The sequence below is a fragment of the Dendrobates tinctorius genome, unplaced genomic scaffold (genome assembly GCF_039654945.1).
Source record: "Dendrobates tinctorius isolate UK_male_01 unplaced genomic scaffold, ASM3965494v1 ptg000160l, whole genome shotgun sequence".
Lineage (NCBI taxonomy): Eukaryota > Metazoa > Chordata > Amphibia > Anura > Dendrobatidae > Dendrobates > Dendrobates tinctorius.
This window is the reverse complement of record NW_027361827.1, coordinates 7,631,913-7,648,298: the sequence shown is the minus strand read 5'-3', so window position 1 is coordinate 7,648,298 and position 16,386 is coordinate 7,631,913.

Sequence of the window (16,386 nt, the reverse complement as noted above, 5' to 3'; positions counted from 1 at the left end):
GAAAAATGTTCTATTCAGACCATAATAAATTAAAGAAATACAAAAAGAGAATACAATTGCAATTAGCCCACAGTTAATATTGCACTTAGCCCAGCTGATGGTGAGGTGCTTCAGACAAAAAATAGTTTAGGCAGATAAAGGGAATGCTTAGAGAGTGAACAATACGATTGCACTAAGCCCACAGAGCCGTTTGCACTTAGCCCAGTATCGCAATGAGGATTTTAAGCACAAATAGTTAAAAAAGAAAGAAAAATGATTGCTAAATATGAGGCTGGTGATGTAGCAGCACCTAAAAAGGAAGCTGTGGAAAAAAAGGGGGTTTGATTAGTACCGGAGGATCTTTAGTCTTTAACTTGAGCAGCGTCTATAAAAAATGCCTAGAAACAGTAATGGGTTAATGTTTCAAATGGCAGACATGAGAACAGAAAGAGATGAATGTAGTCCTTAATAGTCCCTGTTCCTGCATATTACAGGTTAGATGGTCTCAGGATGGTGTGGTAAAATAAGAGTTACTCCTGAAGTCTCATGGAACCTGCCCCGGCCGGTGGCAGTTCCTCCATCTCAGACGGAATTGGTCTGGTCAAGGACCTGTGTAGCTTAGTTAGTTACCTTGCGCAAAGTGAGATGAGGAGAGTCTGCTCTCCATTGTGGTACAGACATCAATGAGGCCAGCTGTCAGTAGGAAGAATCCCGGTGGCCGCGGTCAGTAGCTGCGTCCTCGCTGTGTGCGACAGCAAGAGCAGGACCTGGCGTGACATGGGGGTCATGTGGTAACACGTGACCTAGGCTTGCTGCTGGCTGCAGGAAGGTATGGGTAGCAGAAAGGACCCAGAAACATCCAACGCGTTTCAGAAAAACACGGTTTCTTTCTTCAGGGATGGTCCTTTCTGGCAACAGGGTCCTTTTATACATCTGCCCATGGTCAGCTGGTTTTAATAGAAGCCAAACAATTCTAGCGCACTGTTCAATCCTTTAGGAATCAGAGTGTCCAAAGTTAAGATCCACTTAGTTTCCATAAGTGACATTAAGGCTATATAATCACCTTTCCTCTAAGGTGGTGGTACATATACAAATCCGGTAACATCCATAGAAAGTATCTCACTCTTATGGTGTTCAATAAAATGTTTAGAGAGTTTGTGGCCCATAAATTTATTTTTGATATTCCTGATGTGCTCACTAATTCTCATTTTTAGTGGGCATTTGGTACGGCCCACGTAAAGTTTATCACATGGGCATTTAATTACATATATAACGCCCTCAGAGGAGCATGTAATGAAATCTTTTATTATATAATTTTGGCCTTCTTTAGTAATTGCCAGCTTTTTACTGGTGCAAGTTTGTGAGCACATTGTACATTTATGGCAAGGATAAAAGCCTTTAAAATTGTTAGTAAAAAAGTTGGAGGGTTTCTGATTAGTGGGGTTTTGCACAGTTGACGCAATTATGTTCCCAAGATTACGTGCTTTTTTGTATATAAAGCGGGGGGATGTAAGAATTAATCCCCCCAAGATTTTACATCTTTGAGTATCCCCCAATGTCTGCCCACTATTTTATTAAGATAGTAGAATTTGGCTACTTTCACACATCCGTTTTTTTAAATCCGGCATGATGCGGCAAAATTTGTGTAAACCGGATCCGGAATTGGATCTGGTTTTTTCACATAGAATGTAATGATCGCCTCATCATGCCGGATGGACATGCGGCGCCTCCGGGTTTTGCCGGATACGGCAAACATGCGCCGTCCGGCGTCTGCAAAAAACGTTGGCTGCAACGTTTTTTTGCAGCGCCGGACCGGCTTTTTCAACTGCGCATGCCCGGGCACTATGAGTTTTAACCCCACAAGTGCCCGGCGCGCATCTCTCTCTCTCTCTCCCCCTCCCCTTCTCTCTCTCTCTCTCTCTCTCCATACGCTCCATACCTTTCTTTGGCTGGCTCTCTCGTCCCCCGCTGTCTCTCTGGCTGCTCTCTCGTCCCCCGCTCTCTCTTGGGCTGCTCTCTCGTCCCCCGCTCTCTCTTCGGCTGCTCTCTCGTCCCCCGCTGTCTCTTTGGCTGCTCTCTTGTCCCCCGCTGTCTCTCTGGCTGCTCTCTCGCCTCCCGATCTCTCTCCGGCTGGCTCTCTCGACCCCCGGTGCTGCGGCTCCTTTAAATGTCCTCCAAGCCGCATCAGGGGCCGCATGTACATCCGGTGTCACCACTGCAGGCCGGATTCGGCGGCCCGGCTATTCGCCGCAGGCCGCCGGACCCCTGACACCGGATGTCTGAAAGAGGCCTTAGAGTTGTACTGCGTGATAATTGGGATAAAATTCAGAGGATCTTGTTCCTTCCTATTTGCTTTCTCTTTAAGGAGGTCCTGGCGAGACAGGATCATAACTGATTCTTTTGATGCTTCTAATGATTTAAAATTGTAACCATTTTCTAAAAATTTTGAGGTTAAGGATTCAGCCTCTTTTTTAAAATCTGAAGGTTTAGAGCAGTTATGGCACCATCTCATGTATTGGCTGTTTGGTTCATTCAAGAGCCAGCTGGGTAAGTGGCAGATATCAATAGAATGAAGCTGTCGGTGTCCGTGGGTTTATTAAAAGTGTAGGTTTGTATTAAAGAATTTTCGATAAAAATTGTCAGGTCTAAAAAGTGAATTTTTTGGGTGCTAGTAGTAGCAGAAAGTTTTTTTAAAAAAGTCATTTTTATTGATATCAATTAAAAACTGTGTGAGGGAATGTGTTCTCCCTGACCAAATAAAAAACACATTGTCTATAAAGTGCCACCATAGGATCAGGTTCTTGAGTATAACCCCCCAGGATATTTAGGGGATATTCAAACATGATAAAATCTTGGGGAGATTGATTCCTACATCCCCCCACTTTATATAAAAAAAACCATGTAATCTTGGGAACATAATTGCGACAACTGTGCAAAACACCACTAATCAGAAACCCTCCACCTTTTTTTTACTAACAATTTGAAAGGTTTTTATCCTTGCCTTAATGTACAGTGTGCTCACAAAATTGCACCAGTAAAAAGCTGGAAATTAGTAAAGATGGTCAAAATTATATAATAAAAGATCTAATTACATGCTTATGGGCCACACACTCTCTAAACATTTTATTGAACACCATAATAGTGAGATACGTTCTATGGATGTTACAGGATTTGGGTATGTACCACCACCTTGGAGGAAGGGTGATTATATAGCCTTAATGTCACATATGGAAACTAAGTGGATCTTAACTTTGGACACTCTGATTCCTAAACAATTGAACAGCGAGCTAGAACTGTTTGGCTTCTATTAACGTCTGCTGACCACGGGCAGATGTATAAAAGGACCCTATTGCCAGAAAGGACCATCCCTGACGAAAGAAACCATGTTTTTCTGAAATGCGTTGGATGTTTCTGGGTCCTTTCTGCTATCCAAATCTTCCTGCAGGCAGCAGCAAGCCTAGGTCACATGTTACCATGTGACCCCCCCATGTAACGCCTGCTCCTGCTGTCGCACACAGCGAGGACGCAGCTACTGACTGCGGCCACCGGGATTCTTCTACTGACAGCTGGCCTCATTGATGCTTGTACCACAAAGGAGAGCGGACGCTCCTCATCTCACTATGCGCAAGGTAACTAACTAAGCTACACAGGTACTTGACCGGGTCAATTCCGTCTGAGAGGGAAGAACTGCCACTAGCCAGGGCAGGTTCCATGAGACTTCAGGAGTAACTCTTATTTTACCATGCCATCCTGAGACCATCTAACCTGTAATATACAGGAACAAGGACTATTAAGGACTGCACTTATCTCAGTGGGCTTTCTGCTCTCATGTCTTCCATTTGAAACATTAACCCATTACTCTGGTACTAATCAAACCCCCTTTTTTCCACAGCTTCCTTTTTAGGTGCTGCTACATCACCAGCCTCATATTTAGCAATCATTTTTCTTTCAGTTCTATTTGTGCTTAAAATTCTCATTGCGATCCTGGGGCTAAGTGCAAATGGCTCTTTGGGCTTAGTGCAATCGTATTGTTAGAGGTTCCATGTGCGCTAATCTATCTTTTTACCCTACATTTTCTTGACAAACCTGTGTTTTTACTGTCCAGCTTCGCTGCACTTGTATACCTCACTCCAGCGACGCTGAACCACACATTACTATCACAACCTTGATATTTTCTAACAAAAAGTCTACAATTGAGGAAGTTTTTCTTTATCGCCAAAAGAGACGGTTTTGGCTGCAAGAAGAAAAACACACAGTAAAAACTCTGAATATGAACATAACCTTTAAATTACATACACAAAACCCAGATGAGGTCTGGAGAAAAGCAGCGTCTTTATCTACCCGTAGAATAGACATCAATTTTATTAGATAAATTTACAACTCAGAATAATCAATAAATATGAAAAAGCATAATAAAAGATAAAAAGATGCCTCGTGTCAACATGGAGATACAACGAAAATTATATATTGGACATAAAGTCCTTTCTTATGATTTAATAACAAATGATCATGGTAAACAATGCATATGGAACCTTTGTTAGTCCTGTGGAAAAACGAAGAAGTCTGAAAATGCATTGTGGGGCAGAGATCTGCTGGATCCTTACACCACAATACAGTTGTGGTTTGGCAGCTGATGTCTGAGTGCAAGTCTCTGGTGGTGCATGGCAGTGATGTAATTTGCTGCCCATGACTTGCATGCTGATATCAGCTGCTGGCTTCTGCAGCTGCTTCAGAAGAGAATGCCACAGCAAGGTGAGTAGAATATTTTTTATGCGTTAAAGAACAGTGGCAGAAAGGGAAACATATCTACAAAAATGGGAGACATATCTACCATTGGGGGACAAATACCACGATGGGTTGAGATGGACAACATAAATACCTTTATGAGGCAGAGGATAAGGGAAATATTTACCGGGATGTGCTTAGGATAGGGGACATATATACCAGGATGGGAGACATATATACCAGGATTGGGGACGTATACACCAGGATAAGCTAAGGATGGGAGACAAATATACCAGATTGGGAGACACATATACCTGGATGGGTGACATATATACCAGGAAAGGGCCCAGGATAAGAGACATATATATCAGGATGGTTGACATTTATACCAAGATAGGGACACACAGTAGAGGAAGTAAGTATTTGATCCCTTGCTGATTTTGTAAGTTTGCTCACTGACAAAGACATGAACAGTCTATAATTATAAGGGTAGGTAAATTTTAACATTGAGAGATAGAGTATCAAAAATAAAATACAGAAAATCACATTGTATAAATTATAGAAATTAATTTGCATTTTGCAGTGAGAAATAAGTATTTGATCCCCTACCAACCATTAAGGCTGTGTGTGTAAGAGAATGGTCAGCTATAATATACTGAGCTGCCATGAGCAACGAGGCAGCCATGTTATGAAAGTTAGGAAAGAATATATTCAACTTTTACAATAGAAATAATATGATGTACTCTGTAAAAGCAGATGGAGGATATAAAATGAGATCATGCCCATTAGCAAATTTAGTAGATGTGCATACAGGTAAATTGGATCAGCCTCAGGGCAATGAGAAAATAAAACCAACGAATATATGGTGAATATGTGTATTCATGATAGTGTTAGTAGGAAACAGACTTCTCCAATTGTCAAATGTATGAATTTATGGGTTTAGTCTAAGAGCAGTAATAAGATTAATGACAGTAGTTAGAGATGATATTGGATTTATGTGTTTTTTAATGTGGCCTGGTGAAAAGTTAATTACTGATAGTAACCATATACACCCTTTTGCTATAATATGTACACAGCTTCCTTTGTTTGCATAATGTATAAAAAGCCCCTGTTACTGTTGCTCGGGGCCATTCCATCACCATCATGCCGCTGTGCCTCACCATGGCCAGGGCACAGAGCCTTATCATCGCCAGACTTCCTAGCGAATCTCTGCCTGTCTGAATTCCTGCTTTTGCCCGCATATTTCAACTTCTCTGACTATCTGTTCTGTTTTGCCGTGTATCTCTGAATAAACTTCGACCTCAGCTTGATAAGAGATCGTCTCAGACCTTCTTCCCGGCTCTTCCAACTCTGCCAATCAGGACTCTTTCTCTTACAAGTGACGATTGCCAGCCAGGAGGAGCGGCTCCGGAGAGCGGCCTCCAGAAGAACCACTGGAAGAAAGCTGTAGAGGAGGGCTTGGAGGTTGGAAGAGTAAAGAAAAAACAAAAAAACACGTATGGCCATACGTTAAACCGGTCAAAGGAAGCCAGCCTGAAGGAGAACCTCTCGTGATCGCTCTGAAACTGCCTGCCCAATTTTTTTATAAGAAAACTACAGGAGAAAAAAAAAGACTATAAAAATATATGAGCAACTAAGAAGAAGCTATCTACAAGGACGTGAGAATTTGTTGTGCCGGGTAGCAAGAAGCTTTAAAAGGGCGTGGGGAGATGCTTGGCTAGCGTAACGAGTGAGGCTGGAATCACGGCTGCACCTCTTTTGATATTTTTGGTAGACCCAGCCTGCAGGAGGTCTTCCATTCGAGAGGTGTGAGTATCTAACTTTGCTTAAATTGCATTTGTTGATACTAGAACAGAGTAAAATTTGTCCTTGTAGACCACTGTAAATATGGAGTGGTTACGGAAGCAGGCAGAGAAATATGCTGGCACACCCCAGCTGGAGGGGGTTAATGTGGAAACCACGTGGTTAAATTGTATGCGTTGGTTTACCACAGAGAACAGGGAACTAGATAGAAAAAATTCGCTAGGGTAAGCTAATAGCCAAGTAGCGGCTTTGTGTAAGACAGTCATAACTTTTGATCAGGCTCTTGATAGGCAGCTTACACAACAATATGTTAACATGATCACCCGGGAAGGGGCAGCGTATAGGGAGAGATTAGAAAAGCTGAGTGAGATGCTGGAGCTAGCACGGAAGCACAGAGAGGAGGGGTGCGAGCAGCAGCAGCAGCTGAGAGCAGTTATGTCACAGATGGACACTGCAGCTTCGAGACACAGTGCTGATGTAAATACAGTTGTAGACTGGAGAAGAGAGTTAGGAGAATGAGTAAAGTAGTACATAACAAGAAATAGTGTCCCAACAGCTCCAGCTTATGCAGATACAGTTGAGGAAAGATATATTGTCCCGACAGCTCCAGCACATGCAGACCCTAGGTTAGGTGTGATGCTGCTTCAATCCCGAGAAAAAAACCCCTGGCCAAATGTCCCTAGTCCATCTTAAATTTATTAAAAAAATGTTGCCTAATTGGGAGGAAAGTAAGGGAGTGTTTTGTTAGGACGATGCAATCCGAGGTGAAGGGTGATGAGTCTAATGTTTTTGCATACCATTCACCTCGGGGTGTATCTGCTGATTCAGGGAGGCCAGGAGTTCCGAGGGGTACGGCCAGCTGCCGAGAATGGGCAGGTCCCGTTCGGCAGAGCCCCCACGGGATCCCATGAGAGGTCCCCCCTTGTGTTATTTTTGTGGACATCTAGGACATGTTAGACGTTTTTGTCCCAACCTTGTGCCAGGGATTGTACCCCGAGAACCCCTGGCACCATTTAACCCCCAACAGCCCCGGGAGTTCTCTAGACCACCTTTCGGAGTTAGACCTCCGTATCCAGCAGTGAATGACCCTAGGCAGTATCAGCAGTACAACGGTCTTCAAATGCTTAACCCAGTCTCACAGGAGCCTTCTGCTCCTGCTCCCTCCCCAATAGCTTTCACTCATCCGCACCCGGAGGTCCATGCTATTCAGGGAGGGGTCACTCCTCCTCGTCCCTATGCTCTGCTGATTAGGGAGCTACAGGAACATGAGGACCGGACCCTGACTAAGGATCTCTTTGGGGCGGAGGTGGCAGCTGTTGGACGGAAGCCGTGTCCAGATGGGGATGATGGATTTTTTGGGCTTCCCACGGCAGGTAACACTGATTGATGAGTGCTCCCCCTGTTCCCCTTACCCTCCTTGCCCCCCTTTCCCTGGGCAGGGACGGTAGACCTTATGTCAAGGGGAGAATAGAGGGGCTGCCTTGGGAAAACATCCTCATCGATACAGGAGCCTCAGTTTCAGTAACACGACACAAATTGCAGTCACCCCCTGGACTGCTTGAGACTACCACGTAGGTAGGATTTGGGGGCTCCTGTATTCAAGCAGTAAAAAGTCGTCCAGTGAACCTGAGATTTCAGGACACAGGGGGATCGAAGCAAAGGGGTCTTCGATGCGCTTTTTGGGTAAACCCACAGTTACGGTCCACTATTTTGGGAACTGATGTTTTGGGAGCAATGGGAATTGTTGATTTATGTAACAAAGTTCTGTGGCGGAATAAAGAAGGCACTATCTGTTCTGTAATTGTACCTGTGGAGGAGGATGAGGGGAGTCACAAATTACCCATTGCTAGCTTCGGATTAGGTGCTAATGAAAATGTTGAAAATACTGACAATGATGCTCTGAAAAATGAATTGAAGCAAAGGTTCCCTGAATTGTGGATCTCAAAGAAAACTGATTGTGGGTTAATGCAAACTCAGGTTAAAATTGATGGTGAAAAACTGCCACCTTTCCAGCGTCAGTACCGTATTCCTGAGGACGCAATCCCTTACATAAGGGTTGCAGTCAGTGAGTTGGAAAAGCAAGGTGTTGTTGTAACATAGTAACATAGTTATTAAGGTTGAAGGGAGACTTTAAGTCCATCTAGTTCAACCCATATCCAATCCTAACTTGCCCTAACATGTTGATCCAGAGGAAGGCAAAAAAACCCCATGCTTCACATTGGGGAAAAAAATTCCTTCCCGACTACACATACGGCAATCAGACTAGCTCCCTGGATCAATGCAATATTAAGGAAACTAGTGTATATACCCTGTAATATTATACTTTCCAAGAAAGGCATCCAGTCCACTCTTAAATTTTAGTAGGGAATCACTCATTACAACATCATATGGCAGAGAGTTCCATAGTCTCACTGCTCTTACAGTAAAGAATCCGCGTCTGTTAGTATGCTTAAACCTTCTTTCCTCCAGACGTAGAGGATGCCCCCTTGTCCCCGTCACAGGTCTAAGAGTAAAAAGATCATTAGAAAGGTGTATGTATTGTCCCCGCATATATTTATACATTGTAATAAGATCACCCCTAAGCCTTCGATTCTCCAAACTAAATAACCCCAAGTGTAATAACCTGTCTTGGTATTGCAGACCCCCTAGTTCCCAAATAACCTTGGTCGCTCTTCTCTGCACCCGCTCCAGTTCAGCTATGTCTTTCTTATACACCGGAGACCAGAACTGTACACAGTATTCTAAGTGTGGTCGCACTAGTGACTTATATAGAGGTAAAATTATGTTCTCCTCATGAGCATCTATGCCTCTTTTAATGCATCCCATTATTTTATTTGCCTTTGCAGCAGCTGCCTGACACTGGCCGCTAAATGTGAGTTTGTCGTCCACCCATACACCCAGGTCTTTTTCAGTGACTGTTTTGCCCAGTGTTTTACAATTAAGCACATAATTATACATCTTGTTCGTTCTACCCAAGTGCATGACCTTACATTTATCCCCATTAAAGCTCATTTGCCATTTATCAGCCCAAGCTTCTAGTTTACATAAATCCTCCTGTAATATAAAATTGTCCTCCTCTGTATTGATTACCCTGCAGAGTTTAGTGTCATCTGCAAATATTGAAATTCTACTCTCTATGCCCCCTACAAGGTCATTAATAAATATGTTAAAAAGAAGCGGGCCCAAAACTGACCCCTGTGGTACCCCACTGCTAACTGTGACCCAGTCCGAGTGTGCTCCATTAATAACCACCCTTTGTTTCCTATCCCTGAGCCAGCTCTTAACCCACCTACACATATTTTCCCCTATCCCCATTGTTCTCATTTTATGTATCAACCTTTTGTGTGGCACCGTATCAAAAGCATTTGAAAAGTCCATGTACACCACGTCCACTGCATTCCCTTGGTCCAGTCCGGAGCTAACCTCTTCATAAAAGCTTATCAGATTAGTCTGACAGGAACGGTCCCTTGTAAACCCATGTTGATATTCGGTCATAAGGTTATTCTTCTCCAGATACTCTAGTATAGTATCTCTTAGAAAACCCTCCAGGATTTTACCCACAGTTGAGGTTAAACTTACTGGCCTATAATTTCCAAGTTCAGTTTTTGTCTCCTTTTTGAATATTGGCGCCACATTTGCTATACGCCAGTCCTGTGGTACAGACCCTGTTATTATTGAATCTTTAAAGATTAAAAATAATGGTCTATCTATGACTGTACTTAATTCCTGCAGTACTCGGGGGTGTATCCCATCCGGGCCCGGGGATTTGTCAATTTTTAGTGATTTTTAGACGCCGCCGTACTTCCTGCTGGGTTAAGCAGGTGACATTTAACGGAGAATTTTTATCCCTGATCACGTTATCCGTCATGGGATTTTCTTGTGTAAATACTGTTGAAAAAAAGTCATTTAGCATATTGGCTTTTTCCTCATCCTCATCCACCATTTCACCCAGACTATTTTTAAGGGGACCAACACTATCATTTTTTAGCTTCCTACTATTTATGTAGTTAAAGAATATTTTGGGATTATTTTTACTTTCTCTGGCAATGAGTCTCTCTGTCTCAATCTTTGCTGTCTTGATTTGCTTTTTACAGAATTTATTTAATTTTCTGTATTTATTTAATGCCTCATCACTACCTACTTGCTTTAATTCTCTAAATGCTTTATTTTTATCTCTTATTGCTCCCCTTACAGCTCTATTTAGCCATAATGGTTTCCTCCTATTTCTAGCATGTTTATTCCCATATGGTATATATTGTGCACAGGTCCTATTCAGGATGCTAATAAACGTCTCCCATTTTCTTTGTGTATTTTTATGTCTCAGGATATCGTCCCAGTTAATTGCACCAAGATCATCTCTCATCCATTGGAAATTTGCTTTCCTGAAGTTTAGTGTCCTTGTAACCCCTCTACTACACATCTTATTAAAGGATACATGAAAACTTATTAATTTGTGATCACTATTACCCAAGTGACCCTCAACCCTTACATTTGATATGCGGTCTGGCCTGTTGGTTAATATTAGGTCTAGCAGTGCCCCCCCTTTTGTTGGGTCCTGAACCAGTTGTGAAAGTTAATTGTCTCTCATAGTAGTCAAAAACCTATTACCTTTGCAGGAACTGCAGGTTTCGGTTCCCCAATGTATTTCAGGGTAGTTGAAGTTCCCCATAATAATGACTTCTCCTTGAGTCGCAGCTTCATCTATTTGCTTTATGAGGATATTCTCTGTTGCTTCCATTATTTTTGGAGACTTATAACAAACCCCTATCAGTAATTTATTATTTTTCCCCCCTCCCCTTATCTCTACCCACAGGGACTCTACATTTTCATTAGATTCATATATATTATCACGAAGAGTGGGTTTTAAGGATGATTTTACATATAAACACACGCCTCCCCCTCGCTTATTTGTTCAGTCATTTCTGAACAGACTATAGCCCTGTAAATTAACTGCCCAGTCATGGCTCTCATCCAGCCATGTCTCAGATATCCCCACCATGTCATAATTATGCTCCAACAACATTAACTCCAATTCCTCCATTTTGTTGGCGAGACTTCTGGCATTAGTATACATGCACTTTATGTATCTCTCTGTACCTCTATTCTTTCTTAAATTATTAACTGTTTTAACCCCACCCCCCATGCCACCCCCACCCCCAATGTCATTATTTGCACCCAGGTCTCTATCTGCACTGTCTTCCCCTCATATAAAAGGAATACCCTCCCCCCCATCCCTAGTTTAAACACTCCTCCAACCTTCTAGCCATTTTCTCCCCAAGCACAGATGCACCCTCCCCATTGAGGTGCAGCCCGTCCCTAGCGTAGAACCTGTAGCCAACTGAGAAGTCGGCCCAGTTCTGCAGGAACCCAAACCCCTCCTTCCTACACCAATTCCTGAGCCACTTATTAACCTTACCTAATCTCCCGTTGCCTCTCTGGTGTGGCAGGTGGTACAGGAAGTATTACCGAAAATACCACCTTGGAGGTCCTTGCTTTAAGCTTACCGCCAAATTCCCTGAAATCATCTTTAAGGACCTTCCACCTACCTCTAACTTTGTCATTTGTGCCAATGTGCACCATGACCGCTGGATCCTCACCAGCCCCTCCCAGTAATCTGTCAACCCGATCAGCGATGTGTCAGACTCGAGCGCCAGGTAGGCAGCACACCGTTCGACGATCCCTGTCTTTGTGACAGATTGCCCTATCTGTTCCCCTAATAATTGAGTCTCCCACTACCAGAAACTGTCTGGCCTGCCCTGCTCTCCTATTTCCCCCCTTACTGGAGCAGACACTCCTCCGGCTTTCAGAGGACATGCCTTGCTGCAGCAGTGCTACTCCTGCACTAACATTCCCCTCATCTGCCAAATTAGCAAACTTATTGGGGTGTGCCAGATCAGGACTAGTCTCCCTGGTGCTCTTCGCTCTACCCCGCCTTCTAACTGTCACCCAGCTAGCTGCTTCATTGTCCTGCTGCTCCAACCTAGCATCCCCCCCTCATCTATCCCATTGAGCGTCTGCTCAGTGAGCAGAAGACTCCTTTCCATATTGTCTATGGATCTCAGTGTGGCCAGCTGCACATTTAGATCCTGTATCTGGGCTTCCAAATGCACAACGTGCTCACATCTCGCACAGCAGTATGCACCCTCACCTGGCTGCTCAAGGATTTCATAGATGCGGCAAGACGTGCACTGGATGGCATTGGCAATAGTGGAGCACATCCTAATGGGGATTGCACCAGACAGGAAAGATAAGCAAAAATAAAATAAAAAGTATTAATAAAATATATCAGTAATTCAGTAATACCTCCCTTGGAAACTCCCTGAATCCAAAGTCACTGAATCTCAAGTCACACACTTACCACAGTTCGCACTTATGCTCAGGTCACACTCAGCTCGTTCACACTCGCTCAGGCAGATTTAAAAGAGTTTTTTTTTTTTTCCCTTTTACCAGCACACCACCTTGCTGCTCAATGCACTTCCAAAAGGAGTTGAGCCCCAACCAGCTGCCCCTTACAAACCCTTAATTACTGTATCAACTCCCACCCTTAATTAACCCCTTGTGAATATAGTTACACCTCAAGATTTAAATGCAATATAGTTAACCCTTAAAAACACAGATAGTAAAATAAGAGATTAACCCTGTAGAGAGAAAAAATAGGTTAAACAAGCCCCCAAGCCCCCCCAAAATTGAACAGGTAGAAAGCACTCAGCAACCTACAATTCAGCAACTCACACAGGTATTTGTTATAGGTTTTCCAAATACCTCTTCACTGAATCTCAAGTCACACATTTACCACAGTTCGCACTTACGCTCAGGTCACACTCAGCTCGTTCACACTCGCTCAGGCAGAAGATTTAAAAGCGTTTTTTTTTTTTTTTTTTACCCTTTTACCAGCACACCACCTTGCTGCTCAATGCACTTCGAAAGGTAATTCTCCATGTAATAGTCCTATTCTACCTGTAAAAAAGGAAGATGGCAGTTTTCGAATGGTGGTAGACCTGAGACTTGTAAATAAGAACACTCCATCAGCAGCCCACCTTGTTGCATCTGTCCCTGAAGTTATGTCACAGCTGAGGAGTGATTGTAAAGTGTTTTCTTGTTTGGACATTGCAAATGGCTTTTTCTCAGTACCCCTAACACCTGAATCTGCCCTCCGCTTCGCATTCACTTTTGAGAATGTGCAATACTTGTTCACGCGGTTGCCCATGGGATTTCACAGTTCTCCTGTGTATTTCCATCAGGCATTGGCTCAAGTGTTAGAACCCCTTGGCTATGGAGACAAAGTCTTACAGTATGTGGATGATCTATTGATTCAAACTGTCGATGAATGTGAACACAAAGAGACCCTTGAAAATGTTTGTCAGGCTTTACAAGATGCAGGACTCAAAATGAGTCTAGACAAAGTACAACTGATGAAATCAAAGGTTAAATTTCTGGGTGTGTCTGTCTCAGCAGAAGGAAAGAAACCCATGCATGACAGGGTTAAAGCTATTCAGGCTGTCCCCATACCAATTAATATTACTGAACTCAGAAAATTTTGGGGTCTTATCAACTTTTCCAGAGAATTTATTGAAGATTTCGCTTATCTGGCTAAACCACTGTATGATTTATTGAAAAATGTTGATAATGACTTTGACTATGCCCCTATTGATGTAAAGGGTGCCGCCTTACAGGCTTTTGAGGGATTGAAGCGCGCCCTTACGGCAGCTACTGCATTGGTTAACCCTGACCCTTCCCAGCCTTTTTACATTCAGACTCATACCGGTGATGTCTCTATTTCTTCTGTGCTTCTACAAAAATGGCCCAAAGAAAGCCCAGAGGTATCTAGTCAGTTGTATGCCCTAGGTTACTACTCTAGGTTGCTTACACCCATGGAGAAAGGATTCACTTTGTGCATGATGCACCTACTGGGCGTGCACTGGACTATGATGAATCAAGTGAGACATATAGTGGGATTTGCTCCTTTAATTTTACATACCCTGCATGTCACTTTAAAAACTTTGCTGAAAGGAGAAGCTTCAGGTATTAATTCACAGAGAATGGCCCAATTGATCATTGATTTTGAGACTAGAGACTTACAAGTTGAAGTGGGTGAGAAATATCATTTAGCTCAGATGATGCAATATGCAGGAAAAAGTCACGATTGTCAAATTGAACAGGCTAATGTCACTCCCTCCCCCTTCCGAACAGATTTCCAAGAAGGAATTTCTTGTGCCTATATCGACGGAGCTCGATATTGGCATGAGGGGCATTACGTCACTGGCTTTGCTGTGTGGCTTCCAGCTAAGCCACTGCTGCTGCAGTATAAACTCCCTGGTCATTTCTCCGCTCAAAGAGATGAATTTGAAGCAGCTCTACAGGTCATTCTTGTGTGTACAGAGCCAATGAATATTTTCAGTGTTGTTTCATCACTCACCTTGTATCTCAATGTATGGGCCCTGAGGGGGATGGCTGATTCACAGAACAAGCCCTTGCAACATGCAGACATTCTAAAACAAATTGAGCCGCGGGGCAAAGAATTCCCGAATTTATGGTCCATCTGTAAAATTAAAGGGCACCAGAGGTTGATTCCTGACCCCCACATCCTTGGCAATGCATATGTAGACCACGCAGCCAAGGAACTGCACTCACGGGCGATGACAAATATCCCCAAGAAGTCCGCTGCAGTCACTAAAAAATCCCGGACGAGCCCCCCTTGTTTTTTCTCCTTCAAGATCTCGTAAAGGCACAAGAGAAGGATGGAGACTCATCTCTTTTCAATTCCCTTGAGTTCCTGCCCATTGAAGGGGACAGGCTAGTGCCTTACATCCCAACAACAATGATTAAGTCTTTGCTCAAATTTCAAGCTACAAAGTTGTTAAAATTTTTCATATTGATCAGTGCAGACTTCTTAATTATCTTACTGAGATTTCTGGTAAGGACCGATACTCCACTTTTTTTTCTATTTTCTCCAGGTCAGCCGAAGATTTTCATATTCGACTCCTAGGACCATGGATTTATTGGAAGATCGGGAGAAGATGCTTCACACTATACAGTGGGACTCTGATAGTGTGATAGGGGGAGAAGATCAGGAAAATCCAGAAGCCAAAGAATGAGAAGAAAAAGACCAAAAGACTTGACTGTTGTGCAACTTATTTTTTTCGGGACTATTTATTACTATTTACTTATTTTTTTTATTATGTGTTTGTGCTATTTTTAGGGACTTTTGCCCACACACACGTGCATAAAGCGCTGAATTACCTCAATATTCTTATTTTTCAATAATTCACCCATGAATATTACAGTACAGTATGTTGTACTCTGGACAGAGTACAAGAGGGGGATTTGTAAGAGAATGGTCAGCTATAATATACTGAGCTGCCATGAGCAACGAGGCAGCCATCTTATGAAAGTTAGGAAAGAATATATTTAACTTTTACAATCGAAATAATACTATATACTCTGTAAAAGCAGATGGAGGATATAAAATGAGATCATGCCCATTAGCAAATTTAGTAGATGTGCATACAGGTAAATAGGATCAGCCTCAGGGCAATGAGAAAATAAAACCAACGAATATATGGTGAATATGTGTATTCATGATAGTGTTAGTAGGAAACAGACTTCTCCAATTGTCAAATGTATGAATTTATGGGTTTAGTCTAAGAGCAGTAATAAGATTAATGACAGTAGTTAGAGATAATATTGGATTTATGTGTTTTTTAATGTGGTCTGGTGAAAAGTTAATTACTGATGTAATATTGTGTTACTTCTTCCTTTGTCCAAAAAGATATGATGTAACCATATACGCCCTTTTGCTATAAAATGTATACAGCTTACTTTGTTTGCATAATAGGCCAACAACCAATATAGCATGTACGGATATTCATGAAAGACAAT